At 37.2% G+C, this 25,000-nt stretch overlaps 1 long non-coding RNA gene across 1 annotated transcript; it reads right to left on the bottom strand.

Moving 5' to 3' along the window:
- Positions 1 to 2,421: 2,421 nt before the first annotated feature.
- LOC118765725 lies at positions 2,422 to 19,615 on the bottom strand. The gene is made up of 3 exons (XR_005001596.1): positions 19,142 to 19,615; positions 8,853 to 8,855; positions 2,422 to 2,436 (listed from the first exon to the last, which is right to left on the bottom strand). It is a non-coding gene; the product is annotated as an uncharacterized LOC118765725 (long non-coding RNA).
- Between the last annotated feature and the right edge of the window lie 5,385 nt (positions 19,616 to 25,000).

Raw genomic sequence — 25,000 nt, 5'->3', positions numbered from 1 at the left:
CCTCCACAACACTGATATCAAGAAATCCTCTTGCGAGCGTGACCTAGGCATCACTGTCAGCAGTGATTTGCGTTGGTCAAAGCATATCTCTAAGATTGTCAGGAAGGCCGAGGGTGTCTTGGCATCACTCAGCAGGTCTTTTGTTAGCCGCTCTCCAGCCATCTATTTAAAACTGTATACAGCTATGGTACGACCACACTTGGAATTCGCATCATCAGTTTGGAACCCCTATCTTGCACAGAACATTGACCTCCTGGAATCTGTCCAGAGACGTGCAACCAAACGCATACCCTCCATCAGACACCTACCATATTCTGAGCGCCTTGTTTCCCTGGGCATGGATTCACTGAAGCTCCGGCGTTTGGCGACGGACTTGGTAAACACCCACAAGGTTATCAACCACCTCACCAACAACAACACTGAACACCTTTTTGATCTCCATGTGTCTAACACACGTGGACATGCCTACAAAGTCAGAAAACAATACAGCTCCCATGACTTTCGGAAACATTTTTTCACGCTCAGAGTTGCTGAAGCATGGAATAAACTGCCTGCGTCAGTTGTTGACTGCCATGACACTGCATCTTTTAAGGCCCTCATGCTTTCCGAAATCCGCCGAAACTACACCTGATTATATATACACTTTAGATGAGTTGTAGTGCACCTGAGCACTGTACACAATTATTATTATTATTATTATTATTATTATTATTAAACCTGTGGTCACCTTATTTCTCAAATGCTGTTGCCATTGTCTGTTACACACAACTAGTAAGCTGACAATTGCTAAGATGCAGGCATGGCTGTGTAGTAAGAAGTTACCCAACCACACGGTCCCACATTCGGTCCCTCCTTGGGCAAATGTCTTCTATGATAGCTTTGGGCTGACGAAAGCCTTGTGAGTGGATTTGGTAGGTAGAAACTAAAAGAAGTATGTCATATATATATAGTTGAAGGATTAAAATCCTTCAGGTATTTAATGCATTTTGGGGAGCCTGCAATCGCTTATATTATTGATTCTGTTATCATTTTTAAATTGTTACACTAGATAATAACAGAGTCAATGGTATCGTCACAAATTATTTTTTCATGAATTATTTTTCTCGTGAATTATTTGCTCCATATTGATTAATTGATAGAGAGGTAGGTATGTGAGTGCTGGTGCCATGTAAAAAGCACCCAGTATACTTTATAAAGTGGTTGGCATTAGGAAGGGCATCCAACCATAGAAACTAAGTCAAAACAGACTGTGGAACCTGGTGCAGTCCCTGGCCTTGCCAGTTCCTGCCAAGCCATCCAACCCATGCCAGCATTCATTCTTATTGAATTCCATGCCATTGATGATTTTTCTCCACTGTTTTCAACATTGGACTGCCCTTTCTGTGTCTCTCCATTTACATCCCTAATTCTTAAGCTCTGCTTCAGCATACCACCTGCAGCTATTTTAAGGATATCCACTCTTCCATCTATCTCCCTTGTGGTTTCCAGGTCAAGACCTGATGTATCGTATGTTTCCTTCCTCTCCCAAGTCTTGATTTTGAATTGCCAGAGATGTTTTTTGTAACTAAGCTTTGCTTTTTCTAGACAGGGGTGTTGGCCTGACGTAAATCGACTATAGTCCCTACAATTCAAACCTTTAATTCTGTTATTAGTCATATTTAGATACACACATACGCGCACATGCATGCATATGTACGTATACTGTATTTTCCAGTATACAAGTCAAATTTTTTAGGCTAAAATTTACAACCAAAAAGATAGATCAACTGATAAACTAAAACAACTCTGGAGAACACAAAATTCCATGTGAAAAGCAGCAGGATTTGGAAAGATAGTGACAAAATTTGAATGTTTACACTATATACTACAGCAACTTGTATGCCAGAAAATACAGTATACTCTTTTACTCTTTTACTTGTTTCAGTCATTTGACTGCGGCCATGCTGGAGCACCGCCTTTAGTCGAGCAAATCGACCCCAGGACTTATTCTTTGTAAGCCCAGTACTTATTCTATCAGTTTCTTTTGCCGAACCGCTAAGTGACAGGGACGTAAACACACCAACATCGGTTGTCAAGCAATGCTAGGGGGACAAACACAGACACACACACATATATATATACATATATACGACAGGCTTCTTTCAGTTTCCGTCTACCAAATCCACTCACAAGGCATTGGTCGGCCTGGGGCTATAGCAGAAGACACTTGCCCAAGATGCCATGCAGTGGGACTGAACCCGGAACCATGTGGTTGTTTAGCAAGCTACTTACTACACAGCCACTCCTGCGCCTACATATATATTACACATGCTGGCATGGGTTGGATGGTTCGCTTGAGGACTGTCTTTAAATTGTAGTTTATTGTTAACAATGATACCAGCTACACTCCTTGATATCTTGTTCAATTTTCCCCATTGATTACCATTGTTTTTTGTACTCATTTACCCTCTAAATAGTCAAGTTAAATAATTATATCATTTGATGTTATTTTTAAGGTAAAGGTGTAACAATTTTGATTTAATATAAATTACACGTGTATTGATCTTGTTTGAAGATTAATTAACAGTATATCAGTTCTGTCCTTGAATGAACACTTACTTTTTGAATATTTCAAGAAAGTGATTTGTTTATTTATTTATTCTTCATTTTTTATCACAAAATTTATGTCTTTACCACAAGAACTCACACATTCATGCGTATTTATATTAAAACGGATGACTGGGACAAAAGCACCATGCAATATATTATAACATTAAAAATTTAGATACAAATTAAATAAAAATAAAATACAGACAATACACAAGGAACATACAGAATTATCGATTTACTGATACTGTCTTTGTACTTAGGATAAGTGTGGTTTCTTTGTTGTAGTTTAATCATTAATGTTAGTTTAATCGTTCCTAGAATTAAGATTGAATGAACGTGGTGATGTCTGAGGTATGTTTGTTCCTAAACAATACTTATTTTAGTGCTGTTGATACCACCAGATTGAATGGTACTGCCAGGTGTCGAAACCATAATGATATCTGTGGGGCAGCTGATGATGGAGGTATGTTGGATTGTTTGTATGGTTGTTATTGTACGTGTAGAACAGTTTTATAAGACATCCTTTTGATATATATATATAAATGCAGACATATACATATATGAATGTGTAATTATAAATGCATAAATACAAACAGGGCGACCCCCTCGTGCTCACCTGAGGGACTATCATCTAAGTGGTGTCCACATTAAATTAGAGCACCCCACAACTCCAATCACATTTCACTCCTGATACTGAAATCTGCTGCTCCCTAAGATATCAGTGAACATCTTCAGAGTTTGGTGGTATATAAATTGCTAATGTGCTTTTCTCCAACAGTCTGCTATCCAAATATCCCCACAAAATTGGAGCACTTTTCAATCAGCCTTCTCCTCATAAATTGTTCGGCATCTTCATCAGTGATTCCAAGGGCCACACATTTCAATCCACCCAAGAATGTCTTGTTTGTTTTCCCTTTCTTACTGTCCCCACAAAATTTTTTACTCTCCTCCAACCTGAATTTATTTCCCATTATTGCATCATCATTGGGTCATGCTGTTGGTTTTGGCAGGGAGAAGGGTCCCCTCAGTTTCCTAGCTGTCAGCTTCTGGCCCTGAAGATGAGGCCATTTCTTTTACCATCTTTGGAGCTGCAACCAGTGGTACTTTGTAAACAGTGGTTTCTGTGGCCAACTGCTGTCTACTTCCCACTTTTCTTCTCCATTTTTCTCATTTCTCTGCACAGAAAACCCACAAGTGACTCTTGCTGCACATGTAGCAACTGCCCTTTCTGTTCTGCACTTTTAATCTGATTGCTTTCCTTTCTGTCTCAACAATGGGGTACAGCTCTAGTATAGTTTTGTGGTCATTGGGGTTCACCAAACCTTACATATCCTAGAAAACACCAGTGAATCACACTGATGTTGCATGTTACCTCTAGGCTCCTCACTTACTCATACAGAACCACAAATGTGATGACCATCTAAAGATTGAATCTTGTAATAATATCTTCTGGTTGTGACTCTTATCTTTTGTCTCTCCATATACTACAACATCAGCCTATCAACAGGTATGTGGAGCCCAAGCACCACCTGTTTTCCTGACTTGTTCTCTGTCTTAAACATAATTTATACACTCCCATACACTCTACTCTGGTCTGTGGGTCAGACATCATTCTACACATTGGCCAACTATTTTGAATGCATATAGAAAACACTTCCATCTTTTTTTACTTTTTAGATGCAGAGGCAAGCCATTCTCTTCTGTATCCTCTTCTGTATCCTCTTCTGGATGACTTCCTCGGACAACACACAGACAGAACAATATCTTTGGTGATGTACTTGTGTTATGTTATGGTTTTTCCTGAGAGTTGATCCTCTCCAATCTTTCTCACCAAATATTATTTTGGTTATCGTGATTAAATTTTTCTTGGCTTTATTTGTAGTATAAACATCCATTTTGCAAATGTATATGATTGTCCAAGTGTCAAGTCTTTTTTTCTTATTTTATTTATTATATTTTTAAATCTGTTAAATTTAAGCCTCTACTTCTAGCCATAGAAAATTTGCCTCAATAAACTCCATCCAAATCATACAAGGATAGAAAAGTGATGATGATGATGATGATGATGATTTAATTGCAAATTAAGATGGTTGAGATATGCAGCAATGGTATTAGAATTAGAATAGAATATACTCTAATACGGTTTCACCTTTTACATTTACTGTTCCATCATAAATGTATATCTGATATTCAGTGTAAATTTACACTAAATTTCGCTTTTGTTCTTTAAAAGAAGACGGCTTCTAGTTAATTTCTAACACAAAACATTTAGCATCATCTTATTACAAGTTTGAATATCATCTTAAATGTTTTACATTTTATCGAGGAGATTACCATTGTGGCTACACAACCCAATTCATATCTGATCAGTTTTATGACGCGTTCAGTACTATTGTCGACCTCCTATTCATTCATCTCTCTATATTTGATGAACTCTTTGTGAAGCTTTGCTTTTCTTCAGCTCTCAATTTTGTCTCCATAATTTTTCATTCTTTAAAAATTCTTCAATGCTTTTCTGTTTAATAAATTCATATCAACCACTGTATCATATTTATTTCCCAAGTGTCCTTTTTTCTTTCTCTTCATCAAACATTTTACATTTGTGTATTGTGTAATTATGTGTCTTCTACAAAGTCATATTACACTATACCAGTCTCTCTCTCTCTCTCTCTTTGTCTCTCTCATTCTTTCTTTTGAATGCACCATATTCCTCATCCATTCTGCTGCTATTGTGGTTCATTCCTCTCACCTTGCCCTACCCTCCTCCTCCTCTTTCATCTTACTTCACTGGAAAAATTCTCAAGAGAAAAATATTGTTACACATTATGAAATATTTCTTGCAACTGAAAAATATTTAACAACAAAACAACAACATCATCAATAAACAAACAAGCAAACAAACAAATCTAGATACTGACAAAATATTTACATAAATATTAAGTTTTTTTAGCTTTAGTTTCTATAAATAAATATACCTCAGTTAATCTAAAAGTATTTTCCCTGGTACTGACACAAACGTTTATATTTATATATTTATTTACTTATTATTATTATTATTATTATCATTATATTTTAATTTTTTTTTTTCTCAATAATCACCATGTTGTATTTGTACTGTAGCAATATTTTTAGTTGATTATTTCCTGCACGAGAACTGCATTAGATCTAAGCATAGTGCAATGGTTTCCCTGCATTCAGTTGTTTGCTGCTAAATAAAAGATGCTTCTCGATAGCATCATCATCATCATCATCATCATGACCATCATCATCATTATGACCATCATCATCAGCATCATCTATGAATGCTACTGTTATGCAAAGCACTAAGTGACAAATCACCCAGTCTCAATTGACAGACAATGAATCCAGAATTACCGTTTCCATCCCACTGCTGTAGCTTGCCATGAGGAATGCATCATAAGGAATCCATTGCATAATGTAAAAAAAAAAGATGAAAGAACAAACAGACTGCAAAACAGTGCTTCTTAACCTTTTAAAGCTCATGCCATCTTTATGAAGTGCATTGCCGTTCTATATAATACCATACTTCATTTTTAAAGAAATACCATGCCATAGATATAATAATAATAGTAGTGGCAGTGGTGGTGGTGGTGGTGGTAGTTGTAGTAGTAGTAGTAGTAGTAGTAGTAGTAGTAGTAGTAGTAGTAGTAGTAGTAACAGCAGCAGTAGTGGTGGTGGTGGTGGTGGCAGCAGCAGTATAAAGGTACTGGTGGTGGTGGTAGTAGTGGTGGTGGTGGTGGTGGTGGTAGTAGTAGTTGTAGTAGTGGTGGTGGTAGTGGTGGTGGTAGTAGTGGTGGTGGTGGTGGTGGTAGTAGTAGTAGTAGTTGTAGTGGTGGTAGTGGTGGTGGTAGTAGTTATAGTAGTAGTAGTGGTGGTAGTAGTAGTAGTGAACTAATGGTAGTCTTGGTGAATTTTCTTTTTTAATATGTTTTGTTTCTTATTTCATCAATCAATGCAAAACCACACACACACACACACACACACACACACACACACACACACAGCATATGCCCAAGAGTGGCATCCTATAACCGTTCTTAGCCCTTTCCTATATAACATTATTTTGTCAGCATGTTTGATGAAAAAAAAAAACGAGATACATTTATAACCAGCTTTCCATTTGTCAAGGCAACATTGATAAACAAAACACTAGAGAATAAGATGTAAAACCCTGTCTGTGTTTCTGCAATTATGAAATTCATCATTTTCATCATTATTATTATTATTAATATCCTACATATTTTTAAGGCGGCAAGCTGGCAGAATCATTAATACGCTGGGCAAATTTGCTTAGTGGCATTTCGATCATCTTTACATTGAGTCCAGATTCTGCTGAGGTTGACTTTACTTTTCATCCTTACAGGGTTAGTAAAATAAGTACCAGTTACATACTGGGGTTGATATATATTTCTTTACTACCCACAAGGGGCTAAACACAGAGAGGACAAACAAGAACAGACAAATGGATTAAGTCGATTATATCGACCCCAGTGCGTAACTGGTACTTAATTCATCGACCCCGAAAGGATGAAAGGCAAAATCGACCTCGGCAGAATTTGAACTCAGAACGTAGCGGCAGACGAAATACCTATTTCTTTACTACCCACAAGGGGCTAAACACAGAGAGGACAAACAAGGACAGACAAATGGATTAAGTTGATTATATCGACCCCAGTGCGTAACTAGTACTTAATTCATCGACCCCGAAAGGATGAAAGGTAAAGTCGACCTCAGCAGAATTTGAACTCAGAACATAGCGGCAGACGAAATACAGCTACGCATTTTGCCTGGCATGCTAATGTTTCTGCCAGCTTGCCACCTTATACTGGGGTTGATATAATCAACTTACTCTGTCCTCCAAAATTGCTGGCCTTGTGCCAAAATTTGAAACCAGTATCCTACATTCTTTTTTCATAAGTTATAATTTAATGTAAAACAAATGAAGTAGGATGTTGGGTGAATTTTACATAGCACCATCACCAGTGAGGTCACTGAGCAACTTCAACGACAAAGACCCCTCAACCAAGGTATATGTGGGAGGGAATAATATTGAGGGAGGTGGCTTTGTGCCAGGTGATGAAAGGTTAAAGAGTATAAAAGAGGGACAGGGTAGGTGCCTTGATGTAGAGGAAATACAAGAATGCACCAGTTGGAAAAGAGAGAAGAGAGAGAGGGAATATTGTGAAAAAAGATGTGTTACCAGCATCGCCTTACTGGCACATGAAAAAACATTCGAGCGAGGTTGTTGCCAGTGCCGCTGGATTGGCTCCTGTGCAGGTGGCACATAAAAGACACCACTTGAGCGTGGCCGTTGCCAGTACTTTAAATGATGATGATGATGATGATTATATATATATATATATATATATATATATATATAGGGAGAGTTTACTAAAAAAACAAAAGACGAAGACAGGTGGTGTACAAAACAAACAGATGTATTAGTATAACGCTCAGGAATAGAAAAAGTCTTTTACGTTTTGAGCCTACGCTCTTCCACAGAAAGGAACACAGAAAGAAACAAGGAGAGAGAAAAAAAAAAAATATATATATATAGTTACAAATGTTTGTATAACACTCAGCAAGCTCATAGAACACTGTGCTCATCTTCATCTCAGTGACATGAACTCCTTTGAGTTTATTTCGTAACATTCATCCCTTCTGTGTGTATCATATTCTTGACATGGAAATTGAAACCTTGTGTCATATTTAACATTTATAATGGTTTCTATAGCTTATCACAACTTCAATGATTTATTGACCAATATAGACTATAAATATTCTGGTTATTCTGCAATTTTGTTTATCATTTATTGAATTTTCAATTCTCTTCACTTTGTGAAAATTGTAATTTAATTATCAGAAGTTTAATTATCTATTAAGTACATTGTTCAACGAAATGTTCCTTTTTCTATATAAGTGGCAGATTATACAATATAAGATGTATGATATTGTATTGTAGTGAAGGCAGAGGACTATGCCTGCTATTGTTGTTTAGTCCTGACTAAGCAAAGCCTTTGATGAAAATATTCCAGCCATATTCACTGTCTTTCTCTCAGACATTACATATCAAGGACTATTTTATCCAACATGTGCCCTCTCTTTACAAGATGGCAGGGTGTCATTTGAGGGAGATTTGACTGATATTTCCAGCAGGTTGATGAAAGACCCACACACAGGCTATTTCATTAATGATAGGTTGAAGAAAGATGTATGTTATTGTATAACAGTGAGTATAGAACTATCTTCCTCAAGGTTTAGTCTTTGTTGTGATGAGGTGCCTCAATGACTCTGAGAGCCAAGACACCAGAATGTAAGCTCCTGGCAGAGCCTTTCATGCAGGATAGGTCAAAGGGTAGAGGCCAGACTAATATGGATCACCTCTTCCCAGAGGTAAAACTGGGTTTGTGTAGGGCCAACAGCCTTACCTGGAAGAAGAAAATCAAAGTTACAGAAGCATTGATGACAATTCAAAACCAACAAGACTTGGGAGAGGAAAAAGATTATTGAGCGGAGAAAAATTATTGATGTCCTATATTCCATACGGAGCAAAGGGATTGGGGCTGCATTAAGCATAAAGCAAACTAAACATGTGTGAAGCACGTGTTTAGGGAGGCACCAGAGAAATGGTAAATGACTTATTTCTTTACTGCCCACAAGAGGCTACACACAGAGGAGACAAACAAGGACAGACAAAGGGATTAAGTAGATTATATTGACCCCAGTGCATAACTGGTACTTATTTTATTGACCCCGAAAGGATGAAAGGCAAAGTCGACCTCGGCAGAATTTGAACTCAGAACGTAACATCAGATGAAATACCGCTAAGCATTTCGCCCTGCATGCTAACGTTTCTGCCAGCTTGCCACCTTTGGTAAATGACTTATGGCACAAAAGAAATCACTTTAATCTTGCTAAAATAATATTCCAAATGGTTTATATGAATGGGAATATAATTTTGAAGTGTTCATGGTGTCGTCATGATCATTGTTTGACTGTGGTCAAGACAATGGAATTTACTATGTTACTCCAGACTTCAATTACGGAGGTCCTGTTGCTGGATGCTTGTATTCCTGGAGATTACATCAGGGTAGGAGAGTGTGTGCCCTCTGGTATTGCGAGTAGATGGCTTCCAGAAGAGAAGAGTAGAAATTACCTCGTTTTCAGCTCTACAACAATGTCCAGCAAAGACTATGGTGTCATAGAGAGGATCTGATCAAAGACTTTGCACTTAAAAAAAAGTAGGAGAAAACTTTTCAAATATAAATAAAGTGGAAATACATAGAAATAAACATTATTTTCCATCTTACTCTTAGTTTTGTTCCATTTTGAAAAGTTGAAATTTATTTTATAGTTTATTACTGCTTATATTTTGAATTATATATACGATGGCACCAAAATCTTTGAAGTGCTTAGGGCCTCTATTGGTCTTAATATGGCCCTGATAGGGCTTAAGTAAGTAAGAATCTGTAAGGATAGGGGCTGATAAAGTATTAAATTGAAAAATGGTTGAGTGCAAGTGTTTTCACAAAGTAAACTGTTAGCAAAAGCACAAAAGCCTGTTGTGACAGATGTATAACGGAGGAGATAGATAGAATGTGATGTGAATGGATTATTTGTAGTGGGTGAAAAAGTACTGAGTTGGTAAAGGAAGGTTGAGGTAGAACATAGAAGAAGGCTTTGGGACAATTTAGGTCAGGTCAGAAAATATTGAGTGTTACAGATGAGATGTCATAGGAGTGAGTGACATCCAGACATTTTCTGTATCAAAGACATATTCAATCTATGATATCAGGGTGCAAATAGTCATTAAAATGATTTTGATGATGTTGGTGGTGATTGTCACAAACCATTTTAACATGTTAAAAGCTTGGAGTATATTTACCAATCTGTCTATAACACTGAGATTTTTTTAACATCATTATATCACTACTCAATGTTTTTTTATTGGGTTTTTTCTTTCTTTTTTCCTTCTTCACACAATAAAGACCGAAAGAGGTGTGAAAGGGGTGGTGGTAGGGAGATATAGGTAGGCAAGTCAGATATGTGGTAAAAGGAAAGCCAAGCCACACATTGCACTTAAGTCTTCTTACAATGAAACTATTAGCTGCTATATTGCCACTGGTGGCCTTGTTACACACACACACACACACATACACACATTCACACATTCATACACACACACAGACACACATTCATACACACACAGACACACATTCATACACATACATGTACACACACATTGGTCTCCATTTACTCCTGTCTTACTTTCTGACAGCAGTAACTGTTATAATACACACATATCCAGCCAAAAATCTATAAAGGGTGGTGGATAGTAAAGAAGACAGTGAGAGGTGATATAGTGGTGAAATACCAGATTGCACTAGCTTGTATGCACAGCTAACAGCTTTATAATAGGGCTAATACAGTCGGAACCATCTAGAATCAAATGATACAATTCTTGTATTAACCAACACAACTTCACTGAAATCCCATCAAGGAGTAAAATACAAAAATATTTAATTAATAAATGGAATATCACACAACGAAGTGAATGACTCTCAATTTTGTACTTTCAGACTGAATTTATTTTTCTGTTTCTTAATAAATTTTTTGTTCACACGTTCACTTAATTTTCTGGGTCTTTTTTTTTTTTTTCAGTGCTATGCTCTGCACATCTTTTAACAGTGTGTAATAGTATGCGAGTGTGGAGAGGGAGAGAAAAGGCAGTTTTGGATGTTGGAATATGGAAGTGTGTGTGTGTGTGTGTGAGTGTGTGTGTATTTACAGGCATGTTTCTGTGCGTGTGTGTGTATGCGTGTGCATGTGTGTGAGTGTGTGTATTTACAGGCATGTTTCTGTGCGTGTGTGTGTATGTGTTTGTGTGTGCATGTGTGTTTCTGTGTGTGTATGTATGCATGTGTGAGTGTGTGTATGCGCATGCGTGTTTGTGTGTGTAGAGAGAAAGAGAGAGGAAGGGAGGATGTAGCATATGAAAGTATATGTGAGTATATTGAGAGAGAGAGAGAGTGTGTGTGTGTAGCTGTGTATGTGTGGAAACGGTGTATCTATGGATGAGAGTTTGTGTTGTCAGATGAAACCAAATAGCTTCTTGCTACTGCTAACCATGTATTCTTTACTCTCAGTCCTAAAGTCCATCCATCATTAAAAGAGGCCAACTGAAGAAGACAGCAAGAATATAAATAAAACCTGCATAATAAAATGGATGAACTCACAGCGGGTCATCTAATTGAACTTGCTGTGGTCAGTAACTATTGGCATGAGTGCATCGGTTGCTGTATTTGCTACCTTACAGGTAATAAAAGATAAAATCAGAAACTGACATGGTGAGCGGAAAATGTCTGGCAGAGTGAGAATGAATGGATGGCCTATAACTTCTGTAGCTGTGAGGAGACGTTAATTATCCCAGAACCTGTCTTTGACATCACACTCTGTCCATCCGCAAAATTGGTGTGTATGTGTGTCCATCAATTTTGCTATTTTGAATAATTGAAAGTGTGCAGATTTTTGCTATTGATTGATTGATGCACTCTTGTTCTCTCCAACACCGCTAATTAATTTGAATGGAGACAGGCCTATATGCTGAATACGCACAAAATCAGCTTAGAGGTGTTTATGATAATCAACTCAACTGTTGGAACCTGAGTATCAGCCACATTTGTCTAACTCATGTATGACTGAACACACACCTTTTGTTTCAGCTGTTTGTCTTTTTTATTAATCAATACAATCACCTCAATTGAAAAATATAGGGAAAGTAACCTAAACATTACCAAGAGGTCGCTGAACCTAATGAAACATTCTAATAGCAGTTAAGTATTCCTGAAAATATTCAAGATGGAATGTGAGGACAGACATCAACTGAAATCTAGACTAAACACAAGAACCCAGCAGAATCGCTTGGAGAACTACATCTCTTGAAATCATGGCTTATTCTATGATCTTTCAACAAGGTTATATCTTTTTTGTCAGGCTTAAACTCTGCCACATGGCCGATGCCAGTGCTGCCTTGACTGGCTTCTGTGCTAGTGGCATGTAAAAAGCACCCACTACACTCACGGAGTGGTTGGCGTTAGGAAGGGCATCCAGCCATAAAAACACTGCCAGATCAAACTGGAGCCTGGTGCAGTCTCCTGGCTTCCTAGACCCCGGTCGAATCGTCCAACCCATGCTAGCATGGAAAACAGACGTTAAACGATAATGATGATGATGATAATGATGATGTAGACATTGGAGCAGAATTGCTGGTCTGCTACATATGTCTGTATACACCTGTTCCAGAAAAAGATCATTAGCATTTATCAATTGGAATATGCATTTGCTTCAGATAAATCACAGACAAATATCCTGTTTTATCATCCGTGTTTGAAATTCATCAGCAGTTCTGGTATCACCATCCTCCAGAAGGTCTTTTAACCAAGGTTTTGGAAAGCCTACAAGTTCATCCGTCCATGGGTGAGTTCCTAGTTAATGACTTGGCTCCTGGGTGAATTTGTGTGTTACAAGCAGTGACTGGCAAATTGCTGCCTCTTCTTTCTGGCCACCCAGATCTCAATATTATTGAACATTTATGGTGCATTTTAGAAAAACAAGTAAGGAATCGATATCCTCCACCATGATCACTACAAGAACTGGAGACTGTTTTAGCTGAAGAATGGGCAAAAATTCCTTTGGAAGCAATTCAAATTTTGTACGAGTCCAAACCTCATAGAATTCAAGCTGTAATTATACTGCCAAAGGCAGTCCTACTCCATGTCGAAATAAATTTGTTTGAAATTTTAAGGTGTTTCCATTATTTTGTTCAACTCCTGTATATATTGCCCCTCTCAGTTGAGAGTTCTTTGTCTTGCAAGTGCCACATAAAAAACACCCAGTATACTCTGTAAAGTGGTTGGTGTTAGGAAAGGGATCCACCCACAGAAACCTTGCCAAAGTAGGCGGTGAGCTGGCAGAAACATTAGCTCGTCGGGCGAAATGCTTAGCGGTATTTCGTCTACCATTATGTTCTGAGTTCAAATTCCGCCAAGGTTGACTTTGCCTTTCATCCTTTCGGGGTTGATAAATTAAGTACCAGTTACGCACTGGGGTCGATATAATCAACTTAATTGGTTTGTCTGTCCTTGTTTGTCCTCTCTGTGTTTAGCCCTTTGCGGGTAGTAAAGAAATAGAAATAGGTATTTCGTCTACCATTATGTTCTGAGTTCAAAATTCTGTTGAAGTCGACTTTGCCTTTCATCCTTTCAGGGTCGATAAATTAAGTACCCGTTACGCACTGGGGTCGATGTAATCGACTTAATCCGTTTGTCTGTCCTTGTTTGTCTCCTTGTGGGCAATAAAGAAATAAGAAACCTTGCCAAAGTAGAGCTTGGCACTCTCCTCTGGCTTGTCAGCTCCTGTCAAACCGTCCAAGCCATGGGTGTTAAATGATGATGATGATTGTACTGCCAAATATAACAGCTGAATGCAATAGTGAATGAAGTCCTCTGGAGAGCAAATACAGTACAAGCTGTTAAGAGTGACTGAAATCTAAATTAATATTGTATAAAGAATGGAGTTACTGATGATAGGAATATAAATAGCTTAAAGCCATTAAGTTTCTATACTGAGATCAAACTCAGTCATCAATGCTTGAGCCGTGTATACTTACTTAGCATCTGATGTCTGGCCATGAGAAAAACTGCGCTACACACTAAATGAGCACGGTCGCTCTAAGAATGAGAATTAAATTAGTTCCTTGTCAATGGCTATGTGATTCTTATGCAGGAGTTTTATGGGGGTTTTTTCCATATCTAATTTACCACTTTACACATCAAGTAAATATAAAAACTCACAAACCAGTTCTACTGAATAGAACACGGAAATTATATTAAGTACGACTCTTTCATCTTTGTGATACGTCATTTTAACCGCCATTTATTCTCTTGCATTCACCATAATTACCTTATAACAGCGTAATGGTTGGCTTTTTGTATAGGCACATTCTGTTTTTGTCACCTGGAGCAGCTCTTGAATGTCTTGAAAGTGAACGGATAGGTCCATGTATCACATTCTGAGATCATGCAACGAACTCCCAACGGGCATATTGAATAGAACCCTGTCATCATCAACAGAGATAGTTTGTTCATGTCGTTATAGACAAACATCTGCCACAAGCTGTGATGACTAAGTCATGTCGTTAGGCAAACATATACCACAACTGTGATGGTTTGCTCAGACAGCGTCGTAACTCCACCGCTAAAGATACACAATACTTTGAATCTATCAGGCAGATAGAAGTAACAGACCGGCGAAAATCCTTATTAAAGAAACAACTCCACCCTCATTGCAGTTGCCGTGATGGTTTGTTAGAACAGGGAGTGGGGTAATGATGCTAGCCTTTTACTTTTTGCTTTAAAGAACGATTGCTATGGTACAAGTAAATGATGTAACTAGGTGAGAATGGAAAACTACATCTTCCAGTTAGAATCGGGAAATTTATTGTTTGAATATGAAAGTATTACAGCAGCCAAGGCTGGCAAAGTAGAGATATAATCCTTTATGTTCAATGTAATATCTGAGTTTTCGCTTAATTGAATTCTGCTTAGAGAAGAGATATTGGAGAACTGGAGGAAATGCAGGACAAGAGGCAATGTTTACTTATTTCTCCATTCCATTATGCATCTTGGATTTATCAATTATCAAAATGGTTTTCGCCATCTTCATCAAAACCACTAAGTCACACAGAAATTTAACTGCAAAATAAAAAGCTTGACAAAGATAATTGTATCTTCTGTAGAATTCAATTATTTTCATGCTATACGAGGCGAAAATACAATTAAAAACAAAAACAAAGTCGTTTCACTAAAAATTAATCATTCCCAGTTAATTCGTGCCGCCCATTTTTTTCCCGAGCACACAAGGTGCGTGCCATCGGCAAGGGAGCTAACTTAGCTCTATCTGCTTAACATGTCTTGATTTAAAATATAATGGAACTAACACAAGAGTTGTGTGTTGGCTTTATGTAAAAAGTAACTCGTTTTTGATATAGTTTTGTTCGATAAATATAAAGAGATTGCAAAGGAAATCAGAAACATCCATTATGTGAAGTCAGCAGTGTTTGTTAGTAAGGGAAAAGAAAGTAGGAAGTGCTATGTAACAAGAGCTGCATGCTGGCTGATGTAATGATGAGACATTTAGTGGGACTGGGGGAATATACACACATACGTACACAGACTCACACACAGCAAGACACTAGCAGGAAGATCGCAACAGCTTCTGTGAGTGCATAGAAAGTGTGCGTGTGTGCATGTACTTTTATTTCTGAGGAAAAATACTATGTGTATATATATATATATGTACATAGAGAGCACGAGAGACTGTATCTGTAGATAAGTCGCGCGCTTAGAAGCATGAGCTACGAGTGTGTATTATACACACACACACATACATACATACATATATATGTGTGTGTGTGTGTGTATGTATGTATGATGTATATATATATATATATATATATATATATATATATATTAAGTAGGTGAATGAATTATCCTATGTTTATCGTCAGCATATATATATATATATATATATATATATATATATATATATATATATATATATATATATATATATATATATGTATGTGTATATATATATATATATATATATATATATATATATATATATAATATATATATATATAGTTTTAAGAATGGTTGTAACATAGAATTAAGTTACTGATAGCAGGAATGCAAATAGCCTGAAATTATCACACACACGCACACACACACACAGAGTATCGCTGATTTCCCATTCGTAGACGAAGCACAAATAAGTTTACTGATAGACCGACACACATGCATACATGAATACAAACAATGATATTTTATGTGTGAGTGAGAGACGTACAAAGCGTATGGATGGGAAAAAGCGCACAGTGATTTATGAGAAAGGTGAGATGTGTGAGCCAGGAAACGGCGACGAGCTCGGAATATTTGAAGTTCTAAACAGCTGAATTTGTGAACCCTTCTAAAATGGAAATTAGGTCGACGGAAAGGGTGAGGTGTGATTATTTCAGGGGTCAATGTTGGCAAACTACCAAGAAGCGGCTTCTAACAATATTTTCGCAAATATACGATGTCTGTGCACGAACATTTGCCGGCAAGTGTTAGCTGGCGACAAATGTAAATTAATAGCATTAGAAAGTGAATGGAAATGTAAAGTGAGTTGAGAGAGAGAGAGAGAGAGGTGAGGGTATGGTTGGTTGTATGTCGGTTTGCGTTGTTCACATAATGGAAACTAGTCTTGCAATCAGCACGAGAGTATTAAATAGGAGTGAAATAATTTCTCTGAAGGTTCACTGAATATATTTAGCTAAACACAATTAGCGATGTTATCTTTCCTCGTGCTATTTATAATTTAGACAATATACTCTAGCAATAGTCATTTGAATATATCGGCCGAGTTCTTTTTTTTTCCTTTTCATTCTAACAAGTAATGTTTGATCGATGGCAAATGATATTAAGGATGTATATATATATAATATATATATCCTCCACACACACATACACTCTTCATGGAAGTAAAGTAGACATGCCAGTAAGACAGAACATGTCTTGTTTCAGACATGGGACTGCGGCCATGCTGGGACACTGCTCCGAAAGGTCCAGTCGAACAAATCGACCCCAGCACTTACTTTTAGCCTAGTACTTATTATGTCGGCCTCTTCGCCGAACCGCTAAGTTGCGCGTACGTAAACACCTTTGTACCTTTGTCAAGCAGTGATGGGAGAAGCAGAAAGGCACACATACACAAAGGTTTGTGTGTATGTGTACGAAGGGCTTATTTCAGTTTTTGTTTACCCAATCCGAATTTAGGTAAAAATGTCACGGATCTTTTCCTTTTGAACGGCAGTTTTCAACACAATTTCTAGTTAACTAAACACTTTTAAACTTCGTATACTGGTAGAATTTGTCAAAATAAAGCATTTTTTCTCTTGGCTTTCTTGAGAAAATTGTAATTTGTAAGTTTAACGTAGTTTAATTTTTCGAATTTTAACCAATCCTATGACCTCTATTGAGCTAAAATCATTTGCTGCGTCTAAAACAGACAACATCTCTAGAAATACGAAAATTCTTATTTGCTCACGACTTTACAAAGTCAGATTCCATATAAAGGCTATTCTTTCGGTTTATGGTCACGAATTGGAAGTACGAAATTATCATAAGCAAGTAGTATCGATATTTTGAGAGAAAAAAAATTGAAATTTTGAAGAAAAGAAAAATCTTTCAATCAGAATCGTAATCGGTATTTTTAATGTGGAATTCCTCCTACACACACACTCACAAAGTTAAAGACAAAATCAATTCTCTATATTGATGTATATTCCCATTTAATTCTCTTAACATATTCCTAAAAAAAAATCAGGTACAATTCTTTTCGGTAATCGACGTCGATCAATATATTTACGTACATAAATAATGAATAAAAGATTAAATTGATGTTGTTTATTTTTGTTTTATACGCATGTGTATAGTAAAATATGTAATTTCATACCTAATGTACTAAAATGTAGGTTGTATTTACGATAAAGTAAGGCACGACAATGTTTATTATACAAAACTTGTAACCCTTAACCTCGGAACATTAAGTTCACATTCTGCGACCAATAAATAATCTCTGATGTCAATGCTTGCTCGTAAAAAGATAATTGAAACCTCCAATGGTAATTACTTTTAAATTGACTAGGAATGGCGAATTTTTAGGTTGACATTGACGAGTTTGAAGGGGAAAATCCTGTGTGTGTGAGTCTTGGTGTCATCTTTAGAAAAGTGAATCTCGAAGCACCCACAAAGCTATGAATAATAGTATGTAAATATTGGGTGGGGAACCATTTTGGATAGAAACGTCGAAGGTTTTATATACTTATATATACGAGGAGGTACCCAAAAGAAACCGGAATTTTGCAGTATTATTTTATTTACTTAGTTTTACATGTTTACACTTTTATGGCCTTCAAAGTATTCTCCATCTGGAGGCGCAATGGCCCAGTGGTTAGGGCAGCGGACTTGCGGTCATAGAATCGCGGTTTCGATTCCCAGACCGGGCGTTGTGAGTGTTTATTGAGCGAAAACACCTAAAGCTTCACGAGGCTCCGGCAGGGGATGGTGGTGATCCCTGCTGTACTCTTTCACCACAACTTTCTCTCACTCTTACTTCCTGTTTCTGTTGTACCTGTATTTCAAAGGGCCGGCCTTGTCACTCTCTGTGTCACGCTGAATCTCCCCGAGAACTACGTTAAGGGTACACGTGTCTGTGGAGTGCTCAGCCACTTACACGTTAATTTCACGAGCAGGCTGTTCCGTTGATTCGGATCAACCGGAACCCTCGTCGTCGTAACCGACGGAGTGCTTCCATTCCATTCTCCATTTGGAGCAATGCACAGGTCCAGGCGCATTTCCCACTATTCGAAGCAGTGCTGCAACTCTTCTGAAGTGATGTCATTCAACGCCATTGTCGAAATTTTCTTCACCTCTTCCACATCTGCAAATACCGTAGCACCAGCTTTCGTTACCTGTGATGGCGTTCGAAAAAAGGTCCAGATCAATTTCCAACATGCATTCAGTCATGACTGCTTTTGATCTTCCGTGAGCAAGTGAGGCACACATTTTGCTGCAGCTCTTTTCATTCCTCGCTCAAAATTCATTGGCGGGATCTTCAGGGCACACCAATCATATCAACAAGTTCGTCAATTGCTCGGTGACTGTCTTCCAAGATCAGTTCATGAATTTTCCTGATGCTTTCACTCGTTTGGGAGGTCGTCCTGAACGAGGTTGGTCTTCCAGCGATAAGTGACCATTTCTAAAGTGTGAAAACCATTCGTAAACTTGTGTTTTGCTCATGGTAGCTTCTTTGTAAGCTGTTTCAAGTATGGCAGTTGTTTCGGCCACCGTTTCCCCCAGCAGAAAACAGAATTTCACGGAAGCACGCTGTCCCTTCGTTTCAGCCATCGCAAAAATCGACAAACAGGAGAGAAGCACTGCAAAACAAAGAGGCATTGCGACTGTATTCGACGACGCCGTCGGCAAAACTGATGCCTGAGGGTCGCATCAAGTGACTTCTAGTGGCGGAAGCCTGAATTCCGATGAGAGAAAGAGAGAGAGAATGATGTGTACGTAGAAGAAAGAGTAATGATAAAAAGGGAAGGAGGGGAAAAACTGATTGAAGTGGAAATTTTAATAGAAAGGCTAGTGGAAAAATTATAAAATAACGGAAGGAAAGAGAGAAAGATGTCGAAAAATAAACTTAACAGAGAGAAAAGAAGATAGAAAAGGAGAGGAAATAAGCAAAATGGGAGAAGAAACGGCGTGAAATATGAAAGAAAAATGGAGGGAAAACAGATTAAAAAGAATGAGAAAAATGGCGATGTTCGCAATGTCGGAAAAGAAAAAAGAAAAATGTTTCGGATTTTCTCTTATCATTGATTTTAAAGAATTCCTGGTTAGGCTTCTATTTCAGTGGAGGCTAATAAAGATTGATTGTACCTAATTAATGTCATATTGTTAAGCTTTCGTTCTTCTTTTAAAAAAGTGTGAAATTCAATGAGTCCAAACTGAAAGAAACTGGTAAATAGCCAGTTGTGAATCACTATAAATCACAAAGGCACCCAATTGTTCTTTTAATGTTTACATCTGATAAAACTAATTATTTCAAGTTTAAAACAACCACTTTATGCTAAGCCATTTGGATTGTCTAATCATTGTTCCACATCTTTGCTGACAGCTTCTGTAACTATTTATCTTACAAACAAATATATAAACATTTAGAATTCTTATTCAGTTAACTTCATACGTATTTATTATTAGTATTGCTTGATATTTCGACATATTCAACCAGCACGAAGAAAAAAATCGCTTCTATAGAGCGGCGTTACATACACATATATAAGAGGAAAAAGAAAGAAGTTTAGTATCTTTAACCGCCTTCTTTTCTATGCCATTCAGTTGGTGTTATGTGTGTTATTAATAGTGACAAGCTAGAACGGACCAATATAACCATGGCTAACTATCGCTTAGATTTGCTTCAGGATGATTTTTACAAATTGCCTGCTGCATTGACACAGCACTAGCTATTAAGTTTCATATATGTATTACGTCTCATAACAGGTGTTGCAATGTGTCTTGTTATTAACTATTTCAACCCTATAAATTATAGCTTAAAGAAATTCAATAGCTATGGCATGGATTCATTTTATAACCAGTTTCAAAGATAATCCAATCATTTATTCTATTTAGTCGTTAATTTATTCGAGAATAGTTCAATTTTTAATGTTTCTTTACAAAAACAATAGGATGATGTAAAAGGGTTTTTTTTTTCTCTAGAAAGATACGTGGTTTTGGTTATATCGGGGTTGATATATTAAGTATCATGTTAAGCTTCGTGTTGTAACACAATAAAACCAAGTCCAACATAGTTAACATTTATTTATTTATTTACAGTAATGTGTTACGATATTTACATTTTTACATAGTTGCTTGCTAGTAGTGTGTTAGAACTGAATGTAGTTTATTATTACATTGGTTCCACATTTTGGTACACGGTCAGTAATTTCGGGGGGATGGGGTAAGTCGATTACATCGATACCAAAGAGCAACTGGTACTTATTTTATCGACCTCGAAAGGATAGAAGGCAAAGTTGACTTTAGCAGAATTTGAACTCAGAGCGTAAAAACGGGCGAAATGCCCCTTAAACGTTTTGCTCGGCGCGCTAACGATTCTGCCAGCTCACCTTAGTTCATAGAGAAACGATTAGCTTCGCGTGAGACGCGGGAATAATACTCTGTCCATTATAATCGAAGATTTCTTTAACCCGGGACGAAGCTGCAACCTAGGAAACTTGTCTGTTTAAAGGGCTTGTCTGTACATCATATGTGTGTGTGCCTACGTCTTCTTTGTGACCCAGAATTAGCTGGTTGCTTGGAAATCAGGGCACATCACTTGAACTAAATGTAGGTTGGTCCTTGTTACTGAAGCTATAAGGTTTCGATTCTAGGCTTGGCTACTCATATAAAGATCCAGGAAAATAGAAAATAAAACATTTTGAAGTCCATCCCTTTCCCAAAAATAAAACTGCGTAAACAGTTCAATAGGAGTTTCTCTTGTTCTTTAACCTATATTTAAATTCAATAGACAGTATGCCAATAATTTTTTCCCATGGTATCAGTAAATAACCAACGATTGAAACAGTACTAATTAAATTCAAACAAAAACAAACTGTTGTCTTGTTTTCTTTTATAAATCTAATCCTATCTAGAGCACGTTTTAGGAATATAAATCTGTGCCAATACGAAACAGGTACATAGTGGATCTTGCATGCATGAAGTGGATTCAATCTACCATAACCAAATTTAAATTAACACTGCAACAGAACTGTTCCCACGGTGGAACAATGGTTTTTCTCTGACAGCAGTTTTACATTTTCCAGATGCCTTTAGCTAGGCCAAAATAATGTCTTCACTACTTGACCCTTTCTAACCTCTTCTACTTCACCAAAAGCTAGAATAGAGATAACAAGACCACCAACTAAATCTATTGTTCTCAATGATATGTCTATCCTTCTGATAGTTATAAAAGCAAGAACACCCCAAGCAAAAATCAGTGATGACTCAACCAGTTAGTTATTTTGGTGACAATGAAGTCTGGCTGACCAGCTAGAACCTTGGTCAGAGGGAGAAATAAAGTTTACTGTCAGCAAATGTGAGACAACACCCTACAACTCTCACCAGCTCTAATTCTGTTCTCTTATTAACATCATTCTATCTCTCTCTGTAATTACTACTAAACAATGATGAGGGCACAAACACAAACTTTACTTTGTATGCTTTTGGATTTATCATAACCTGCTTGTCGAGGCAAGGTATTGTAACGTAACGGTAAATAAATATTTCCTTAAAACTTCATGCATTGTTCATCTTTCACATCCTACAACATGCTGTTATAACAACAAATTTTTATCATTGCAACTGCTGACTCCAACATTTCATATTATTGTGTACCTAATCAATCTTACCCATTACAATTGGTAACTACACTAATTAAAACCTCACCATTACAGGTATTTCAATAATTCGAAAGTTGATCTCGGTGGGATTTGAACTTCTACTGAGAGAGGTGATAAGTGAAATCCTGTCAACTAAATTGATGGTCCTTAGTGCTAGGAGTCTAAGACAATTTGGTGCCTCTTCTTAATAGATATGATAAGCAAGAAGAAATATTGTGCCCTTTCACACTTGCAGGCCGAAGGTAGCTGATGCCCATCAAATATATATATATATATGTATATATATATATATATATATATATATATATATATATATATATACATATGTAAATTACATATGTCAATATATATGTGTGTGTATGAGAGAGAGAGAGAGATTGTTATGTAATTACCATATTAGCTAGATACGCCAAAATTACTTCTGTGCCTCTTAAGACATAATTCTATCTTTTTCTATCCTTTAATTGGGTAGGATTTTTGTACAAAACCGAGTGTCTGAATTGATTTCCTCAGTTTATTGATTCACACTTTCTCAGTTTTGGTTCATTTTCATAACGAAAATTTCAATTGGTTTTGAACGATAAATTAATTGTTAAAATCCAGTTGAATTGTAAATTACATTTTGAATATATTATCTTTTAGATTTCTACCATAATCATCATTATCATTATTATTATTATTATTATCTACTATTAACTTTTCTCTCCTATCTCTGGTGATTTCTCGATCTGCTAGAAATAACAGGCAAATTCCCCTCAAAACACACCGTACTATCTTAAAAAGGAAGGACACAATGTTTCAAATGCATTGTCTAAAGATAAGTTGTGGCGCTCATAGCTGGAACTCTTTGATCATTGGTCTTCTTCATTGGCACTGACCTGGAGGGAGTAAGCAATATCTTGACCATGCAAGATAAAAAAGTAATTTTCTTCAAATCACTGACTCTTATTATTGAGAGTAATTTACAAATATAGACAGCTGTGGGTTAATATAAGTTAATAAGGGAGCTTCTAGCTCAGGTATGGACAACATTTTTTGGGGAAGCGGGCCACATGAGACATGACTCATCATTAGGCAGGTTGCACTACTACAAATATTCAAAGTAAGTCCTGCAGATTACAGTTTACTCATAACTGTTTGGTGCGATCACTCAATTCGTTTAGTCAGAGAAAGGAGAGCATCTTCCATGATTTGCTTTTGCAGCATCCTACACTTGTAGAAGAAAGATATCCATGGGTCTGAGAAATAACAGAATGTAGACTGGAGATATATGTCAAAGATCAGGTAAAGCACTGAGTGATAAGATGTGAATGCAATGTAGAAAATATGACAGCAACATAACTTTCATAACTGACAGAATTTAAAGAAACTTTTAGGAAAGATTGTAGAAATACAAATGGATGTTGCATCACAGTTTTCTGTGAGATCAACTAAATTATAAAAGTGTGTCTTTACATCACTGGAAAAAGGATATATATTTGCAAAGGGAATCTACTTTTCATCGACATTGTCACACGCTGATGACGGGTCAATACCCAGAAACTCGAGTCCGTGTGTATCATAGGTTGAAGACGGGAAGGATGGCTTTCCTTTGCAAATACCGATAGGGCACAGAAAGTGTGTCAATAGCTAGCTGGAGGAAGTGTCCTCCTGGGGCTACAAGCTACAGTAGCATCCACCCTTAGGGGTTAGACATATTTAAATGGCAAATATACTTCACAACTAAATTATGTTTTCTGTCTACAGACAGAATTTAGGATCTGTGGTTTAAACCCACATAGCTGAGTGAGGGAGATTGGTTAATAACATTACCCAAAGCAGGCAATATTGTCCCCCTGGAGGTGGTGGAAAGTTCCAAGGGGGTGTTGAAGAAAAGTGGGGTGATAATGGGGTAGCGATTCATGTAAAAATTGGAGCAATAATGGAGTTGTGATTCATGTAAAAATCAACAAAATAATGAGTTCATTAGGTTAATTTTTATTTGTGAGATACAGTTGCTTTGAATTTGCTTCAGAAAGAGGTTTATGCTTGTGATGGTTAGTTGGGGGGGGGGGCATTAGGAATGTGGCCTGGGTGTCACGGGGGTGACAGCTCGAAAAAGTTGAGTCACTACTTCTCCACATTGACAGGTCCAGTACTACAGACATTTGATTAGTGTCTAGCAGGAAAACATCACTAGATGGATTCTCCGAGTCAAACAAACTGGCAGGAGACCTAGGACAAAATGGCACGATAATGTCCATAGTCTGAGTTAGTCACACTTGGGGATCCAGCCGGTAAGTCTAATGACTGCTGCTTTCGCTAGGATCCTATGGAAGAAGTGTTTGAGGA

This window comes from Octopus sinensis, linkage group LG13 (genome assembly GCF_006345805.1).
Source record: "Octopus sinensis linkage group LG13, ASM634580v1, whole genome shotgun sequence".
In the NCBI taxonomy this organism is placed as follows: domain Eukaryota; kingdom Metazoa; phylum Mollusca; class Cephalopoda; order Octopoda; family Octopodidae; genus Octopus; species Octopus sinensis.
The sequence above is the reverse complement of the archived record's forward strand: the minus strand, read 5'-3'. Positions and strand labels throughout refer to the sequence as shown.